This window comes from Pseudophryne corroboree, chromosome 1, assembly GCF_028390025.1.
Source record: "Pseudophryne corroboree isolate aPseCor3 chromosome 1, aPseCor3.hap2, whole genome shotgun sequence".
Taxonomy (NCBI): Eukaryota; Metazoa; Chordata; class Amphibia; order Anura; family Myobatrachidae; genus Pseudophryne; species Pseudophryne corroboree.
The window spans coordinates 150,549,823-150,569,988 of NC_086444.1; the positions used below are offsets into that span (position 1 = coordinate 150,549,823).

The following is a 20,166-nucleotide window of genomic DNA, read 5'->3' on the forward strand; positions in this document are numbered from 1 at the left end:
TGCAGTACCTGGCGGATTTTAGGAGGAGACGTTTCTATTGGCTGAGAACATAGATTCACGTTGCAAATAGTCCATAGTTTATTTTCTAGAGTGCAAAGGAAATGTAATCTGCTGCCTACAATTTCCTGCCTCTTCTCCAAAACTGGAATCAATCGGAATGTTAGGGAATCAAAGGTTCCTGGAAATGTTAAAAGCAGGAGACCTTAGGGTGTGATGGAGCTGGTTCCGCTGCAGCCTTATCTGCCACTACAGATGTTTGTGATTACAGCCTCCGCAAACCATTGTCAGAAAACTTCATCCGATCTTCAATGGCTGCGTAGTAGCAGATGTGGAATTAGGTTTCAAACAAAGTGTGTATGTAATGGTTTACACGTGGGTAGGAGCACAGAAGATGTTGGGCTTTTTTCTCTAACACAAATCAAGGCAAAGTTTTACTGAATCTGTAATTTTCAAAACCTGCGTTTTATCAGTGATGAGATTTCCTACATTACATGAAACGTGTTGCCTGCAGCCTCTACCATATGGCACTAAGCCATGGCCATTGCAGTATAAGCCATTTACAGAGAACCAACCTGTGGAGCTCTGGCTGTTGTACATGAGGTATATACTGTATATGCTGTAATAAATTCATTTTCAACAATGTGCATGTTTATGCTGCCCCCTCCTCCAACCCCCCCCCCCCCCTCCCACAGATGTGCTACTCACCATGGGTCTGATTCAGATGTGGTCGCAATGCCGACACAGCAGCGATCCTTTTCAGTGACGGAACTGCGAGGCATCACAAGTGCAGATGCTGCCCACAAGTCAACAGAGATGCCCAATGGAGCTGTGAAGCTGACGCCATGTTTTATGCGTACGAGATTGCAGTTTTACGTCAAGACGCACCCTGAAAGCGGTCACAACGCACCTGCATTTTTGCAGACACCCCCTGTTACGTCCCCCAAATGGCCTCTTCCTGTCACTCACTCTGAGACTAATTCCTCACTGCAGGCGGCATCAGAAAGGGACCTTGGTGTGTGCGCACTGCGGACACGACGCATGCACAGTCTACCAGTTATTGCTCACTTTGTGACACCAGTGAAGCTTCAACTGCATCTGAAACTGGCCCCCTATGTCTCGTGCGATCATATCATAGTGCCTAAAGCCGCTATGTAAGAAATTATATCCCACCCGAATGTATCAAAAGTCACACAGTCCCTGCCTTGTGTTTGGAGTAAAATGACCATCAGTGGTCACTTTACTCCTCTCTCAGGACTCCTTTACGCTACTGAACGTGCGTGGCCTAGAGTTATTGTATATTTCCCGCTTTGCAATCCAGAGCTTGGTAAATATGACAGCTATGGGGACTGCGACTGCTGTCTGACATGGAAGAGCAGAGGCAGATGTGAAGATATCTGCTGCAATCCCGCAACGGTACATTCGGGGGGATACTGAATATTTTTTGGGGGATTTTTTTAAACTTTTTTTTTACCTTTTTTTTGGGGGGGAGAATATCCAACAAATATTATTTGATAAATAGGCCTTTATCCTTATAGCTGTGGCTGTTGGTATGCAGAATGCTTTAGGAGCATTGTAGCTTTGATTGGGTCTTTGTAAACACGGAAAGAATGTAATGTGGTGGTGTTTATTGCCAGCCTTATTTACGATGAGAAGAGGCTGACTTTGATGTTGAAATAGGCAGCATTACCACAAGTGTGTCCTTAAGTGGAAAGGACACTTACAGCAGTGTTAGCATTTTCCAGTTTGATAGAATGCTCTTAAATAGTCATCTTTCTTGGCATAAGGTATAGGGTGGGACTGAGGACTTTACATTTAGTAGGTACTTCTCCCACACTGCTAATAGGAAATGTATTTATAACGTTGCATAGAAACAGAATTTGATGGCAGATAAGAACGGTTCCGGTATGAATGGTCGACCATGTTATGGTCGACAGTCATTAGGTCGACCACTATTGGTCGACATGGGCATGGTCGACATGGACAAATTGACGACACGTGCAAATGGTCGACACATGAAAAGGTCGACATACGGTTTTTTTTTTTTTCGTTTTTTTGGTGTCGTTCTTTGCGTAAAGTGACAAGGAACCCCAATTAGTGCACCGCGTCCCGTCGCATGGCTCGCTGCGCTCGGCACAGATTACGGTCCACATGGACTACGAATGGGAACGGTAAAGTATGGAAAAGTCCCCCCCCCCCCCCCCCCCCAAAAAAAAAAGACCTTTTCATGTGTCAACCTTTTACATGTATTCATGTCGACCATGTCAATGTCAACCATTAGTGGTCGCCCTAATGATACCGATAAGAACCACGTGGATTATCTAGTCTGCCCTTAAGTTATTTATAGAAACGCGCACACACACACACACACATATACAAACATATTTCAGTTTTTCACATCAGTCCCTTATCCAGTGGAGCTTACAGTCTATGGGGGTTGTTCAGGTTTGTAAGCAAACCAAAAAAGTAAATAATTTTTACACTGCAATTTAGATTTCAGTTTGAACACACCTCACCCAAATCTAAAGCACCCTACACACTTGCCGATGTGTGCAGGCGATACGAACGATTTAATTCAGTAATGAACGAGAAATCGCTCATATCGCTCAGTGTGTATGCACCAACGATGAACGAAGTGCGGCCCCGCGGTCGTCCATCGTTGGTTCTCCGTCGCTTTGCAATGCAAGTCAATTTGGACAATGATCAATCATCATTCAGATCGATCATTGTCAAAATTTAGTGCATTGGCAAGTGTGTAGGGTGCTTAACTCTCTCTCCGCACATGTTACATCTACCCCACCCGCAGTACAGCACAGTTGTTTGCTTTTTTTGGTTTGCATACAAACCTGAATAAGGCCCAATGTTCCCTACCATATGTGTACTAGGGTAAAGATTTGCCAGAATCCAGTTAACCTTCAGATGTGTCCAGTTGCATCTAGCCTCTCTGCACGCTAAACAGCCCTTCTAATGGTGTGACCCTGTAGCGCTGAGCATCTTTATGTGCAACTTTTCCATTAAACTGTGTCTTATTCTAAAAACGATGTGAATGGGACACAAAATCAGCTGCTGATTACAATGATATGTGGCATGCCTATTCTGTGTGTGTCTACGGCTGTATCTGCATATGAAATGGTGCGCATTACAGCCTCAGACACACACAGAATATAGGCATGCCGCATGTCATTGTAATCAGCAGAGTCTGCCTGTGCATCCTATTCACATAGCAATACGTCTCCTTTTCTGCAAACAAAGACACCCAAACTCTGAGTGAACGGGACCTGTCAGCGTATTGAGGCAGGATGTATGAGGACACATCTATACAGTATATTTTTAATTGTAAGAGAGAACCGTAGCACCTGGAGGAAACCAACGCAGGCACAAGGAGAATATACAAACTGCACGCAGGAAGGTTCTTGGCGATAATCAAACCCAAAACCTCAGTGTTGTGAGGCAGTAATGATAACCATTACACCAAATGCTTACCCATTATATTATATGGATAGTTGTAGGATAGATTATTTTTGTACTGAGACATTTTGTTGCTGGAAACCACATTGTATGGTACTACAGGTACACACCGATTTTCCGTCACCCTTGGTTCCAGCATTGTGCCAGATTATCCATTTTGCCAGACTAGCAGAGGTTGGGTAATACACCTCTGACCTGCTAACTGCACCGCCAGTATTTATAAAGTATTATAGATTAATAGAAACTAAAATTAAAAAAGTAATAAATGTGAATAAAAGATTAAATGAGTTTAATCAGTAATTAACATTTCTCTGACGTCCTAGTGGATGCTGGGAACTCCGAAAGGACCATGGGGAATAGCGGCTCCGCAGGAGACTGGGCACAAAAGTAAAAGCTTTAGGACTACCTGGTGTGCACTGGCTCCTCCCCCTATGACCCTCCTCCAAGCCTCAGTTAGATTTTTGTGCCCGAACGAGAAGGGTGCACACTAGGTGGCTCTCCTGAGCTGCTTAGTGAAAAGTTTAGTTTTAGGTTTTTTATTTTTAGTGAGACCTGCTGGCAACAGGCTCACTGCATCGAGGGACTAAGGGGAGAAGAAGCGAACTCACCTGCGTGCAGAGTGGATTGGGCTTCTTAGGCTACTGGACATTAGCTCCAGAGGGACGATCACAGGCCCAGCCATGGATGGGTCCCAGAGCCGCGCCGCCGGCCCCCTTACAGAGCCAGAAGACTGAAGAGGTCCGGAAAATCGGCGACAGAAGACGTCCTGTCTTCAATAAGGTAGCGCACAGCACCGCAGCTGTGCGCCATTGCTCTCAGCACACTTCACACTCCGGTCACTGAGGGTGCAGGGCGCTGGGGGGGGGCGCCCTGAGACGCAATAAAAACACCTTAGATGGCAAAAAAATACATCACATATAGCTCCTGGGCTATATGGATGCATTTAACCCCTGCCAATTTTTCCTTAAAAAAGCGGGAGAAAGGCCGCAGAGAAGGGGGCGGAGCCTATCTCCTCAGCACACTGGCGCCACTTTCCCTCACAGCTCCGTTGGAGGGAAGCTCCCTGACTCTCCCCTGCAGTCCTGCACTACAGAAACAGGGTAAAACAAGAGAGGGGGGGCACTAATTTGGCAGATAAATCTATACAGCAGCTATATAAGGGAAAAACACTTATATAAGGTTATCCCTGTATGTATATATATATATAGCGCTCTGGTGTGTGCTGGCAAACTCTCCCTCTGTCTCCCCAAAGGGCTAGTGGGGTCCTGTCCTCTATCAGAGCATTCCCTGTGTGTGTGCTGTGTCGGTACGTTGTGTCGACATGTATGAGGAGGAAAATGGTATGGAGGCGGAGCAATTGCCTGTAATAGTGATGTCACCCCCTAGGGAGTCGACACCTGACTGGATGGTCTTATGGAAGGAATTACGTGATAGTGTCAGCACTTTACAAAAGACTGTTGACGACATGAGACAGCCGGCAAATCAGTTATTACCTGTACAGGCGTCTCAAACACCGTCAGGGGCTCTAAAGCGCACGTTACCTCAGATGGTCGACACAGACCCAGACACGGACACTGACTCCAGTGTCGACGGTGAGGAAACAAACGTATTTTCCAGTAGGGCCACACGTTACATGATCACGGCAATGAAGGAGGTTTTGAACATTTCTGATACTACAAGTACCACAAAAAAGGGTATTATGTGGGGTGTGAAAAAACTACCCGTAGTTTTTCCTGAATCAGATGAATTAAATGAGGTGTGTGATGAAGCGTGGGTTTCCCCCAATAAAAAACTGCTAATTTCTAAAAAATTATTGGCATTATACCCTTTCCCGCCAGAGGTTAGGGCGCGTTGGGAAACACCCCCTAGGGTAGATAAGGCGCTCACACGCTTATCAAAACAAGTGGCGTTACCGTCTCCTGATACGGCCGCCCTCAAGGAACCAGCTGATGGGAAGCTGGAAAATATCCTAAAAAGTATATACACACATACTGGTATTATACTGCGACCAGCAATCGCCTCAGCCTGGATGTGCAGTGCTGGGGTGGCTTGGTCGGATTCCCTGACTGAAAATATTGATACCCTGGACAGGGACAGTATATTATCCTACAACAGGGAAAGGGGTATTATTCCACGCTGTTTGTGGTACCGAAGCCGGACGGCTCGGTGAGACCTATTTTAAATCTGAAATCCTTGAACACTTACATACAAAGGTTCAAATTCAAGATGGAGTCACTCAGAGCAGTGATAGCGAACCTGGAAGAAGGGGACTATATGGTGTCTCTGGACATCAAGGATGCTTACCTCCATGTCCCAATTTGCCCTTCTCACCAAGGGTACCTCAGGTTTGTGGTACAGAACTGTCACTATCAGTTTCAGACGCTGCCGTTTGGATTGTCCACGGCACCCCGGCTCTTTACCAAGGTAATGGCCGAAATGATGATTCTTCTTCGAAGAAAAGGCGTCTTAATTATCCCTTACTTGGACGATCTCCTGATAAGGGCAAGGTCCAGGGAACAGTTAGAGGTCGGAGTAGCACTATCTCAAGTAGTACTACGACAGCACGGGTGGATTCTAAATATTACAAAATCGCAGCTGATTCCGACGACACGTCTGCTGTTCCTAGGGATGATTCTGGACACAGTCCAGAAAAAGGTGTTTCTCCCGGAGGAGAAAGCCAGGGAGTTATCCGACCTAGTCAGGAACCTCCTAAAACCAGGCCAAGTGTCAGTGCATCAATGCACAAGGGTCCTGGGAAAAATGGTGGCTTCTTACGAAGCGATTCCATTCGGCAGATTCCACGCAAGAACTTTTCAGTGGGATCTGCTGGACAAATGGTCCGGATCGCATCTTCAAATGCATCAGCGGATAACCCTGTCTCCAAGGACAAGGGTGTCTCTCCTGTGGTGGTTGCAGAGTGCTCATCTTCTAGAGGGCCGCAGATTCGGCATTCAGGACTGGGTCCTGGTGACCACGGATGCCAGCCTGAGAGGCTGGGGAGCAGTCACACAGGGAAGAAATTTCCAGGGCTTGTGGTCAAGCATGGAAACGTCACTTCACATAAATATCCTGGAACTAAGGGCCATTTACAATGCCCTAAGTCAGGCAAGGCCTCTGCTTCAGGGTCAGCCGGTGTTGATCCAGTCGGACAACATCACGGCAGTCGCCCACGTAAACAGACAGGGCGGCACAAGAAGCAGGAGGGCAATGACGGAAGTTGCAAGGATTCTTCGCTGGGCGGAAAATCATGTGATAGCACTGTCAGCAGTGTTCATTCCGGGAGTGGACAACTGGGAAGCAGACTTCCTCAGCAGACACGACCTCCACCCGGGGGAGTGGGGACTTCACCCAGAAGTCTTCCACATGATTGTGAACCGTTGGGAAAAACCAAAGGTGGACATGATGGCGTCCCGCCTCAACAAAAAACTGGACAGATATTGCGCCAGGTCAAGGGACCCTCGGGCAATAGCTGTGGACGCTCTGGTAACACCGTGGGTGTACCAGTCAGTGTATGTGTTCCCTCCTCTGCCTCTCATACCCAAGGTACTGAGAATCATAAGAAGGAGAGGAGTAAGGACTATACTCGTGGCTCCGGATTGGCCAAGAAGGACTTGGTACCCGGAACTTCAAGAGATGCTCACGGAGGACCCGTGGCCTCTACCTCTAAGAAAGGACCTGCTCCAGCAGGGACCCTGTCTGTTCCAAGACTTACCGCGGCTGCGTTTGACGGCATGGCGGTTGAACGCCGGATCCTGAAGGAAAAAGGCATTCCGGATGAAGTCATCCCTACCCTGATCAAAGCCAGGAAGGATGTAACTGTGCAACATTATCACCGTATTTGGCGTAAATATGTTGCGTGGTGTGAGGCCAGGAAGGCCCCTACAGAGGAATTTCAACTGGGTCGTTTCCTGCATTTCCTGCAAACAGGACTGTCTATGGGCCTAAAATTAGGGTCCATTAAGGTTCAAATTTCGGCCCTGTCGATATTCTTCCAGAAAGAACTAGCTTCAGTTCCTGAAGTTCAGACGTTTGTCAAGGGGGTACTGCATATACAGCCTCCTTTTGTGCCTCCAGTGGCACCTTGGGATCTCAATGTAGTTTTGGGGTTCCTAAAATCACATTGGTTTGAACCACTCACCACTGTGGACTTAAAATATCTCACATGGAAAGTGGTAATGCTGTTAGCCCTGGCTTCAGCCAGGCGTGTCTCAGAATTGGCGGCTTTATCCTATAAAAGCCCTTACCTAATTTTTCATACGGACAGGGCAGAATTGAGGACTCGTCCTCAATTTCTCCCTAAGGTGGTTTCAGCGTTTCACTTAAACCAGCCTATTGTGGTACCTGCGGCTACTAGGGACTTGGAGGATTCCAAGTTGCTGGACGTAGTCAGGGCCCTGAAAATATATGTTTCCAGGACGGCTGGAGTCAGAAAATCTGACTCGCTGTTTATCCTGTATGCACCCAACAAGCTGGGTGCTCCTGCTTCTAAGCAGACTATTGCTCGTTGGATTTGTAGTACAATTCAGCTTGCACATTCTGTGGCAGACCTGCCACAGCCAAAATCTGTAAAAGCCCATTCCACACGGAAAGTGGGCTCATCTTGGGCGGCTGCCCGAGGGGTCTCGGCTTTACAACTTTGCCGAGCAGCTACTTGGTCAGGGGCAAACACGTTTGCTAAATTCTACAAATTTGATACCCTGGCTGAGGAGGACCTGGAGTTCTCTCATTCGGTGCTGCAGAGTCATCCGCACTCTCCCGCCCGTTTGGGAGCTTTGGTATAATCCCCATGGTCCTTTCGGAGTTCCCAGCATCCACTAGGACGTCAGAGAAAATAAGAATTTACTTACCGATAATTCTATTTCTCATAGTCCGTAGTGGATGCTGGGCGCCCATCCCAAGTGCGGATTGTCTGCAATACTTGTACATAGTTATTGTTACAAAAATCGGGTTATTATTGTTGTGAGCCATCTTTTCAGAGGCTCCTCTGTTATCATGCTGTTAACTGGGTTCAGATCACAAGTTGTACGGTGTGATTGGTGTGGCTGGTATGAGTCTTACCCGGGATTTAAAATCCTTCCTTATTGTGTACGCTCGTCCGGGCACAGTATCCTAACTGAGGCTTGGAGGAGGGTCATAGGGGGAGGAGCCAGTGCACACCAGGTAGTCCTAAAGCTTTTACTTTTGTGCCCAGTCTCCTGCGGAGCCGCTATTCCCCATGGTCCTTTCGGAGTTCCCAGCATCCACTACGGACTATGAGAAATAGAATTATCGGTAAGTAAATTCTTATTTTATTAGTGGTTTAATTTACACCGCTGCCAAAGGTCCACCCAGTGCCCTAAATTGGGAAATATGTCCGGATTAGAAGAGGTGCCGCACTCTAAATTCTTGGCACGCTCAACTTCCATATTTAGACTACGGGGGCGCCAGTCCCTTACTTTGCCAAGGGTGCTCGGACCCCTAGATACACCTCTGTGGAGGAAAATTTTATATATATATATATATATATATATATATATATATATATATATATATAATATTTATTGTACAGTCCATGTGATCCTGCTCTCCGTTGGTAGATTCACTGCACCGGGTGCCTCCGTATTAAATCACATATATGGCCAAAGAACGTGGCACTCCTGGTGACTTGTAACAACAAAACTCGCAGGTAGGCAGTATAAAGTAACAACGTTTCAATACCGTGTTTATTATGGCAATTATACCTGAGGAAAATGCCATAATAAACACGGTATTGAAACGTTGTTACTTTATACTGCCTACCTGCGAGTTTTGTTGTTACAAGTCACCAGGAGTGCCACGCTCTTTGGCCATGTGTATGTATGTATGTATGTATGTATGTATGTATGTATGTGTATATATATATATATACATACATACATACATACATACATACATACATACATACATACATACATACATACATACATGCAAATCGGTGGCACTCCTAGAGACTGCGCCCTGAACTGAAGGTAACGTTTCAGCTGTATTTCAGCTTTCGTCAGACCATTTGGTCTGACGAAAGCTGAAATACAGCTGAAACGTTACTTTCAATTCAGGGCGCAGTCTGTCATTATTTCAAATATAGAAGGTCCCTAGGAGTGCCACCGATTTGCATACATATTTCGGCATACAGCCACGGAAGGCACCGGGGTGGTTGGACTTGCAAGCTGAGTGCCGGTCGTATGGTTGTTTTTAATAATATATATATATATATATATATATATATATATATATATATATATATATATATATATATATATATATATATATATATATATATATATATATATATATATATATATATATATATAATGGAAGGAGACAGGCGGCACTCAGGCAGACTCAAATAGAGTGAAAAAAGCGGTCCGTTTATTGATCCGACATGTTTCGGGGAACTCCCCGTCCTCAGGGCTTGAGTATCCTATATCCAAATATTCCGAAATACGGAATATTCCGAAATACGGACTTTTTTGAGTGAGTGTGAGATAGTGAAACCTTGTTTTTTGAAGGTTCAATGTACACAAACTTTGTTTAATATACAAAGTTATTAAAAATATTGTATTAAATGACCCTCAGGCTGTGTGTATAAGGTGTATATGAAACATAACTGAATTTTGTGTATGTACACACACTTTGTTTAATGCACAAAGTTATAAAAAATATTGGCTAAAATGACCTTCAGGCTGTGTGTATAAGGTGTATATGTAACATAAATGCATTCTGTGCTTAGATTTAGGTCCCATCACCATGATATCTCATTATGGTATGCAATTATTCCAAAATACGGAAAAATCCGATATCCAAAATACCTCTGGTCCCAAGCATTTTGGATAAGGGATACTCAACCTGTATATATATTGCTCAAAAAAATAAAGGGAACACTAAAATAACACATCCTAGATCTGAATGAATGAAATATTCTTATTAAATACTTTGTTCTTTACATAGATGAATGTGCTGACCACAAAATCACACACAAATGATCAATGGAAATCAAATTCATTAACCCATGGAGGTCTGGATTTGGAGTCACCCTCAAAATTGAAGTGGAAAAACACACTACAGGCTGATCCAACTTTGATGTAATGTCCTTTAAAACAAGTCAAAATGAGGCTCAGTAGTGGGTGTGGCCTCCACGTGCCTGTATGACCTCCCTACAACCCACACAAGTGGCTCAGGTAGTGCAGCTCATCCAGGATGGCACATCAATGCGAGCTGTGGCAAGGTTTGCTGTGTCTATCAGCGTAGTGTCCAGAGCATGGAGGCGCTACCAGGAGACAGGCCAGTACACCAGGAGACGTGGAGGAGGCCGTAGGAGGGCAACAACCCAGCAGCAGGACCGCTACCTCCGCCTTTGTGCAAGGAGGAACAGGAGGAGCACTGCCAGAGCCCTGCAAAATGACCTCCAGTAAGCCACAAATGTGCATGTGTCTACTCAAACGATCAGAAACAGACTCCATGAGGGTGGTATGAGGGCCCGACGTCCACAGGTGGGGGTTGTGCTTACAGCCCAACACCGTGCAGGACATTTGGTATTGGACAGAGAACACCAAGATTGGCAAATTCGCCACTGGCGCCCTGTGCTCTTCACAGATGAAAGCAGGTTCTCAATGAGCACATGTGACAGGCGTGACAGAGTCTGGAGACACCAAGGAGAATGTTCTGCTGCCTGCAACATCCTCCAGCATGACAAGTTTGGCTGTGGGTCAGTAATGGTGTGGGGTGGCATTTCTTTGGGGGCCGCACAGCCCTCCATGTGCTTGCCAGAGGTAGCCTGACTGCCATTAGGTACCGAGATGAGATGCTCAGACCCCTTGTGAGACCATATGCTGGTGCGGTTGGCCCTGGATTCCTCCTAATGCAAGACAATGCTAGACCTCATGTGGCTGGAGTGTGTCAGCAGTTCCTGCAAGACGAAGGCATTGATGCTATGGACTGGCCCGCCCGTTCCCCAGACCTGAATCCAATTGAGCACATTTGGGACATCATGTCTCTCTCCATCCATTGCACCACAGACTGTCCAGGAGTTGGCGGATGCTTTAGTCCAGGTCTGGGAGGAGATCCCTCAGGAGACCATCCGCCTCCTCATCAGGAGCATGCCCAGGCGTTGTGGGGAGGTCATAGAGGCACGTGGAGGCCACACACACACTACTGAGCCTCATTTTGACTTTTTTTAAGGACATTACATCAAAGTTGGATCAGCCTTTATTGTGTTTTTCCACTTTAATTTTGAGGGTGTCTCCAAATTCAGACCTCCATGGGTTAATAAATTTGATTTCCATTGATAATTTTTGTGTGATTTTGCTGTCAGCACATTCAGCTATGTAAAGAACAAAGTATTTAATAAGAATATTTTATTCATTCAGATCTAGGATGTGTTATTTTAGTGTTCCCTTTTTTTATGAGCTTATGTGTGTGTGTGTGTGTGTGTGTGTGTGTGTGTGTGTGTGTGTATATGTGTATATATATATATATATATATATATATATATATATATATATATATATATATATATATATATATATATAAAATCATATTCCTTTCCTTATTTGTTTTAAATTCTGTATTGAACAATGTACGATCATTCATAGTTTATATTACATGGCTTACAGAAATCTGTTTTTGTTCTTGCTCACAGATAATTCAGAAGCCTCTGGTTTGGACATCAGTAGCAAGTTGGAGCGCATTTAAAGAATCCCCTTCTGGAAGGATTGCAGCCATCCTCACTAACCTCTAATGGTTAGCCTACATACACCAAGATCAGCATAAAGCTGCTATTCCATGCTCCCACACACAGAGACCTGATTTTGTGTACTTACAAGGTGGGCAAATAAATGCAATTACATTTTGCACAACACATCCTGTCCTTTATACAACTGCTCAGGTTGTTACATTGGGACTATAATTACGTGATGTAGCGCAGTTACTATAATACCTGATCAAATGGGCTGTAGTGTTCTGGGATTTACACCTCCATAGGTACTTGAGCCAAAGACGGTCTAAGATTTTTTTTTTTTCTTTGAAAATATTTTAATATGTGCTAATAGTAAGAGGCTTGCTTGAAATACAGACCCAAGCAGCTATTACAGCAAGGGTAGTGATGATAGAGGGTGATCTAAATTAATTCTATTCAGAATGCTGCATAATATGTTGCCACTAAGTACAGAATAGATTATATATTGTAATGAATTTTTTTTTTTTAGTCGGATGAGTAATAAGTGGTAGCTGTTTTGTATTACAGTTATCCCTTGATGTATTCCCAGCGTAAAAGCTAAAACTGGCATTGTAGTAAGGGAGATGTCGGGTCCACCATTCCGGGGTGGGGGGGGGGGGGGGGTGGTGTCTGCCGGAACTGTAGTCCCAGGTCTGTGGGGTGGGGATGGGGGCAGGGGGCAATCTGTGGTTCCTACCACCGATACCTGGAGAGCTGCTCCAGACTGTGTAATGACAGCGGGCTTCAAAACAAGCCTTCCCTGTGCGTCTGCCCTCTGTGTATTGTTTCTGCAATTCTGCGGCGATACAGATGTGTCCTCTTACATCCTTGCTGCAGTCACGCTATACAGCCCTTGAAGTCTCGCCATGCTGTGGCGGGACTCTAGCGGCGAGCGTATTTTTTTAACATTTTTTCAGCGAAAATGCGTTTTAGATACACAGTGATGTAATAGGATGCACGAGCAGCTCCTGTTGATTAATATGATATGCAGCATGCCTATATTCTGTGTGTAACTGCGTCTCTATCTGCATCCGAAATGCCACATTAGTGTTTTCCATGAAAACACTGTAGCATAGCATTTTGTATGCAAATACAGCCGTAGTCACACACAGAATATAGGCATGCTGCATATCATAATAATCAGCAGAAGCTGCTTCTGCTTCCTATTACACTACTTTGCATGTAGGACGCTTTTTTTGCGGGATAACACTCGAAAAAAGACACTCTGCGCTACGGAGTCACATGGCACTCACGCGTTGTGCAACGCGACTTGTAGCGCACGGAGCAAAGATGTATGAGTAAACATCTGTATGTCTATATGCAATGGGTGGAGTGCCTCAGCAGAATACTGCACCCTACGGGGTGGGGGGGCTGCCTATTTTGTTAGCCCCAGCCCCACAATTTCTGGTGATACCCCTGGGCGATGTTATAGATATTGTGTAATGAAATTTTGTTTTTCATGCACTTTTGCGCAGTGACTATGCCTGGTAATAAGCAGGGGTGGCATTACGATATAAGGAAGAGTGGCATAAAAGGTGCAGTATAAAAGGTTTGATTACGGGATTGATTTTGGCAAAAAATACGCATACTGTGCATAGGAGATTTGTGTTCTACATTTACTGGAAGCAAATATAAATAGTCCAAACAAACCAGAGCTGTAGCTAGATGTATCTACAGTCTTTGTGGTGGGCTCTGTACTGTAGTTCATGTTTCATTGTCTTTTCAATCTCTGATGGCAACAACATATAAATAGGGAACAGCCTTATTGAAGGCTTGAGAAACGGTCAATTATCCATTGCAATGAGAAACAAATGACATGATGGCAGGTTTCATGTTACAGTGATGTGGAAGTTATACGTGGGATGCTTATACTATGTTAGAAGAATCTGACTAAGGTTCTGGTGGTTTTGTGTTGGCGTTTTTGTTACATTCTATTTACCCAATAGAAGACTATGGACTGAGTTCAGATTTCAGGCTCTTGTAACTCTTCCTCTGTGACGTGGGTCAATGTGGATGATGATAAAGGGGAAAGTGGTTTAGTTTTATATTGCAGTCTGTCTTCTAGAATCTGCATCTACTGTATTCAGGTGCAGATTTATTAAGCTCGGTGAAGTGATAAATTGGAAGGTGATAAAGGACCAGCAAATCAGATCTTAACTGACATGTCACAGGCTGGGTTTGAAAAATGACAGTTAGGAGCTGACTGGCTGGTCCTTTATCACCTTCCACTTTATCACTTCACCGAGCTTAATAAATCTGCCCCTTAGTCTCTTCTTGTGTTCTGTAATGCAGGTGTGAGGGAGCATTTATTTCATATTAGCTGTCCTGCCCACATTATGTAGCTGGAAAACTGAGTAATTGAGAAGATTACGCAAACATCAGGTGCCCGTTAGCTCCCAGCAGGTTGCAGAAAGGGTTTGTATTTTGCAGACTTTCACCAACAAAAATTGTAATTCAGTAACAGATGTAGCTATAATTTTGTCACTGTTAAATGTTGTCCTCACTAAACCATAGATTATCGGAGAAACTGAATTCTTACGTTAGTTGGATGGACAGATTAAGTCGTGTCGACGTGTCAGATGTTGACATTGACAGTGTCGCGTTTCGGCATGTTGACCATGCTTTTTCACATAAGGCTCTTAACGAACTCTAACCCTAAATTTGGGAAAAATCTGGGTGTCTACATTGTCAGCATTCACAATGTCCACATACAGTGTCGACTTATGCAATGTCCACCGCCTGTCATTGTCAGCATTCTGCAGCTGACATTCTGAATTCCGACTTGCTGATCGTATGCTATGTGTTCATATTTCTAATAGCGCAGAATGATCTCTTGCCATCATTCAGTGGCAGTTTGCAAAGGTTTGAGAACAGTGCTGTTAGTATAGAATACTGCATCTACTACATAGTTCACTCACTGTTTTTGGGCACAGTCCTCGGTGGCACAGACCATGCAATTGGGCTAACTGACTCATTTTTGCCAGTTTTTTCTGTAACATATGACCATATAACTTGTTGAGGTGCTCGATGAATAGCCCAATAGACAAATCAAGTAACACATCCACCTGTTGCCTGTACGCAGTGGTGACTGAATACAGCCGGTAAGTTGAGGTGGCAGGGCCCTCTTACCTCATGTGCTTTCCCTTCTCTTACTTAAACCATCTTCGACACCAAATACTGCAGTTTTCTGCCACCCTGATGCTTATTTCAGTGTCGTCTGCTGATGCAGCTACGTTTATGCGTGTTCCGGTCTTTAGGTCAACAGTAAGTAGGTTGACATGGTTTCTAGATCGATCCTTTGCTCTAGGTCAACATGACAAAAGGTGGACATGAGTTTTTCAATTTTTTTTCTTTCCTTTTTTGAACTTTTTCATACTTGACGATCCACGTGGACTACAATTGGGAACGGTAACCTGTGCCAAGCGCAACAGTAGCGGAGCGATGCACCTTTCCCGAAGTTCGCTCGCCATGCAAGGGGTCACGGTGTACAAATTGGGATTCCCGGTCACTGTACAGAGAAAAGGACACCAAAAAAAGTAAAAAAAAAAAAAAACCTCACCTTTTCTCATGTCAACCTAGTACATGTCGACATAGAGTCCCTGTCGACCTAGAAACCATGTCGACCTAGACACCGTCGACCTAAGTCCAATCTACCTAACATACCACTCCCGTTTATGTACCATGTACTTGTCCTATATTGTCTTCAACTGTAAGGCACTGATTTCCTATTTTGCTTATTTGTTTGTGCTCTGTAATTGGGCACTGCGGATCCCTTCTGGCGCCATATAAATAAAGGATAATAATAAATATGGAGGACATGGCTTTTTTTCCTGTGTGGTACAGTGTACACCTTCTATACATTGGACAGGATGATGATTATGGATCCTAGATTCAGGACCAGAGGCTGGTATAACCTTGTTTGTAGCTGTAGTCCAGCAGCTGCGGCTAGATGATTCCTCTCTATAAAGAGTTAAGCTTTTAATTATCCATTTACAAAACTCCATGCCTTTGCAAAATCTAATAAATAGAGGTGTTTCCTTACACATTGCTTCTGATGCGCTGTCCAAAAGGAAATCTTTCTCCATGCAAACTATAGACGTATGCTGTAACTAAACCCTTTTAATGAGACGTTTGCCAATGCCATAACATTTTCTGTAATCCCAGGATTATCTAGGTGCAGTTCCACAGTGATACGTGGCATAGCTGCCTTGCAATAGTTCAAAGTTCTAAATTAGCAGATTAATTTAGACCTTTATATTGGATAGATTTTTAAAGAAGACACATTTACATTTGTTGATAAATACAATAGTTTAATGTTTATGATGTGTAAATTACAAATGATTTAGCAATGATATTGGGTAATGCCTGCTACAAAAACGATGTTGCTGGCTCCTGGCCATTTTCCTCATACGTCACTGCTGACCTGCCCTGCAGGGTGCTTGTTCGGTGCATTCCTTATGGACTTCCAGGTTTCGGCCTCTGGTGCAAAAATATATTATACGGAACAAATGTAATGCGTTAGAAGTGTTGAGTCTTTATGGAGCGCAGCATATTCCGTTGTGCTTTACAGTTGGAAACAGTGACAGAACAAACCGGATAATAACAGACAAACATAAAGGTAGGAAGGCCCTGCTCGCAACCTTACAATCTATAGGGAGAATAGTCATTTATTTACAAGGACAGGTGCGATCTATTGCAAAATGGTCCAGCCAGATTGCAAAGGGCTGTATGATAGTCACACAGCAACGTTGGCCAGGGGTCAGGAGGATGTGACGTAAATAAAGTCAAAATATGTGTGGATTGTATAGAGGGGATAAGGGCCCCATACACTTACGCGACATGTCCGTCTGACATGTCGCAGGCGATCACCCCGGCAGCCTCCCGGGGGGGCAAGATTGCCCAAGATACATTGTATGCTTTCCTTTTGCCTACTATGTATATTGGGCGATCCCAGCCATGCCTACGGGAACCGACATATCACGAGTGCAGCACTAACGATCTAGGGGAGCCGATCCGACCCTCATGGGAACGCGGATCGGATCGGAAACACCTCCAAAATGCTCGACATCGGATGAAAACAGGCATTATAGTCCTAGTGTATGGGGCCCTGTACTTGAGTAGGATAGATTATGAAGGTTATGCGTGCGGTTCTGGAATTTGATAAGCTTGCTTGAAGAGGTGAGTTTTCAGTGAATACTTGAAGGTTTGGAGACGAAGAGCGGGATGTGCGAAAGGAAATATGCACGGTTTTTACTGCATTTCCATATGCACTAAGTCCTCTATCCACAGGCTTTGGTGCGGAGGGTAACACCCGTAAAAGCATGTGCAGACGGACTCCCGGGGCTGATACCCAGAAGTACAGTGACCAGCGCTCATTGCAAAGGACAGCTCTTATCGGAAGAGCTGTCCTTTGTGTTACTAATTGCATACTGTAATTAGGGAATTGTTTATTTCTCAGTCTTTTGAAAACTCACGGGTTAATATTGACCATTTAGCTTCAGCTGTACTCTCATATATGTATTGGTGCGTTGGGAATGTTCCCATTATGTAGAGTATCAAGCAGTTCTCGAACGAGAAGCCATGGATGAATGGCGAGGTGCAGTCATTATTGCTTGCTAGAAATCAAGCCTTTAAGACAAAAGATCAGGCAGTATATAGGGAAACTAGATCAAGTTTGAAAAAAGGGATTGCAGAGGCGAAAAGAGATTATTTATCAATGATCAAGTCTAGGTTTGAGAATGGTTTAGACTCCAGGAGTATGTGGAATGGAATTCGCAGCTTGACTGACTGGTAAATGAAATCCACATTTGATGGGCGTGTTGATGTTGACTAATTGGAAGAACTGAATTATTTCTATGCCCCTTTTGAAAGAGCTAATAAATCCGTAGTCACTAAATTGTCACCGGGTTGTGCTGAAAAAGTAAGAGTTTTTACTAAGGACGATGTCAGAAATTGTCTGCTAGGCATCAGAGTTCAAAAAGTGCCTGGTCTGGATGGCATCCCAGGGAAAGTATTGAAAGGGTGTGCTGATGGAATCTGTCATATTTGTACCTATATTTTTAATTTGTCCTTATTACAGTGCATAGTCACTGAATGTTTTAAGAACACGTTCGTTATCCCAGTCCCAAAAAATGTCAGGGTCACTGATTTAAATGACTATAGGCTGATAGCACTGACCCCTTTATGAAGTGTTTTGAGAGGTTAGTTCTAACACGTATGAAAAGTGATATACCCCTGACTGACAGATATCTATTTGCATATAGACAAAAGAGGTCAACGGAGGACGCATTGATTTCTGTTGTTCACTCCTCTCTTTGCCATCTAGAGAGGCCTAACGCGTATGTTAGAATACTTTTTATCGACTATAGTTAAGCATTCAATACCATCCCCCCTATTGCTTTGATTAGCAAATTGTACAAGCTTGGGTTTCCTGCCATTTTGTGCAAGTGGGCTTGGATTTTTTTAATAAATAAGCCACAACAAGTGGGATTGGGCAACTTAAAAACTAACACTTATTAAGATTAGTACTTCTACTCCACAAAGATGCGTCTTGAGTCCCTTTTTACTTTCACTTTTCACGTATGATTGTGCCTCTTCAATCAAATGTAATTGTAGAATTTGCTGATGATACGACAGTTGTGGGGCTTATTTTGGGTGGAGATGAGACTATGTGCCGAGAAGAGGTGGATAGGTTGGTCGGTTGGGGAGAGATAAATAACCTATTGCTAAATTTAAAAAAGACAAATTATTTATTTTAGAGAGACAAATAGTTCTAACCTGCTGCCACTATCTATAGCCAATTTGGAGGTCGAAAGGGTAAACATTTTTAGATTATTAGGCACTATTATTACATATGATCTGGCCTGTAGTTCCAATGTCTTATCCATGGTTAAGAAGGCTCAACAGCGTGTGTATTTTTTGAGGAAATTGTCTAAGAAATACTACTTGAATTTTTATCATTGTATAATTGAAAGTATTTTAACTTATTGTATTTCTATTTGGTATGGTAATTGTACCACAACAGATCGTAAGCTGTTGGACCGCATGGTCAGGACAGCAGGGAATATTATTGGCACAGAATTGCCCACAGTTGAGGAGGTATATATTAAGAACAGCATACGGAAAGGAAATGGCACCTTTAAAGGATTGTGAACATCCATACCACAGTCTGCTTGCCCTCTTACCTTCGAAAAGGCGTTTCAGCTGTATCAAATCTAGAAACTCACGGTTTAGGAACAGTTTTTTTTCCATTGGTTATAGTAAGGATGAACCTGATTGGGGAGTTCTAATATACATTCTGTTCCTGACTGATATGCATATGTGGTTGCTTTGGAGGAAATTTCATTGTTCTGTACAATATTTTTTTTTTATTGTTTGATCAATAACAAAGTATTTATCTTTATATGTTAGTGCATATGTGATTAGTACCACTGCGATGCCGATGCGATGTATAGTTCGCCTTCTTAGTGCATACCGCCCTAGATGAGAGTAAGTATGTGTGGGAAGGATTACATGATCTCCAATCGCCGCCTGTCCATTCACTGTGAACGGTAGCCAGGTCGATGCAACCTGACTCTCGTTTACACAGCACAGTTTGCCGGGTTGAACCCGTGTTCAACCCTGCAAACTACCTGAGTTAGTATACCGGGTCACTCGACCCAGATTATTCCAACTGGGCCCATTTACACCGCACAGCAACAGGGGTTATGCACGCTCATGTGCAATAACCCGTGTTAGATGCTGGTGGCGTAAAAGTGGTATGAGAGACTTGGATCTTGTGCAGGGCAGATAGGTCGGGTTGGGAGATATTGTGAGATAAGCATCAATGCAGGAGATAATGAGGGCATGTAGTAGAGTTTTTACAGTGTCTTGTGTAGGGTATGATCGTATTTTAGATGCATGATGTTAGAGACAGATTTAATTTGCGGAACAAAGGACAGTTGAGTCCAGGATGATACCTAAGTAGCAAG

The 20,166-nt window shown here is 43.9% G+C and overlaps 1 protein-coding gene across 6 annotated transcripts in view; it reads left to right on the plus strand.

Annotated features, from left to right (window-relative positions):
* The window catches only part of LHFPL2 (LHFPL tetraspan subfamily member 2), a 287,874-nt gene that overhangs the window by 169,864 nt on the left and 97,844 nt on the right, over positions 1 to 20,166 (plus strand). For 5 of the 6 annotated variants that reach the window (XM_063963614.1, XM_063963608.1, XM_063963604.1 and 2 more), the window contains one exon: positions 12,122 to 12,305. The exons of the other annotated variant lie outside the window; for it this stretch is intronic. The gene's annotated coding sequence lies outside the window, so the exon portion shown is untranslated. The remainder of the gene's footprint in view (positions 1 to 12,121; positions 12,306 to 20,166) is intronic. 6 annotated transcript variants of the gene reach the window in all.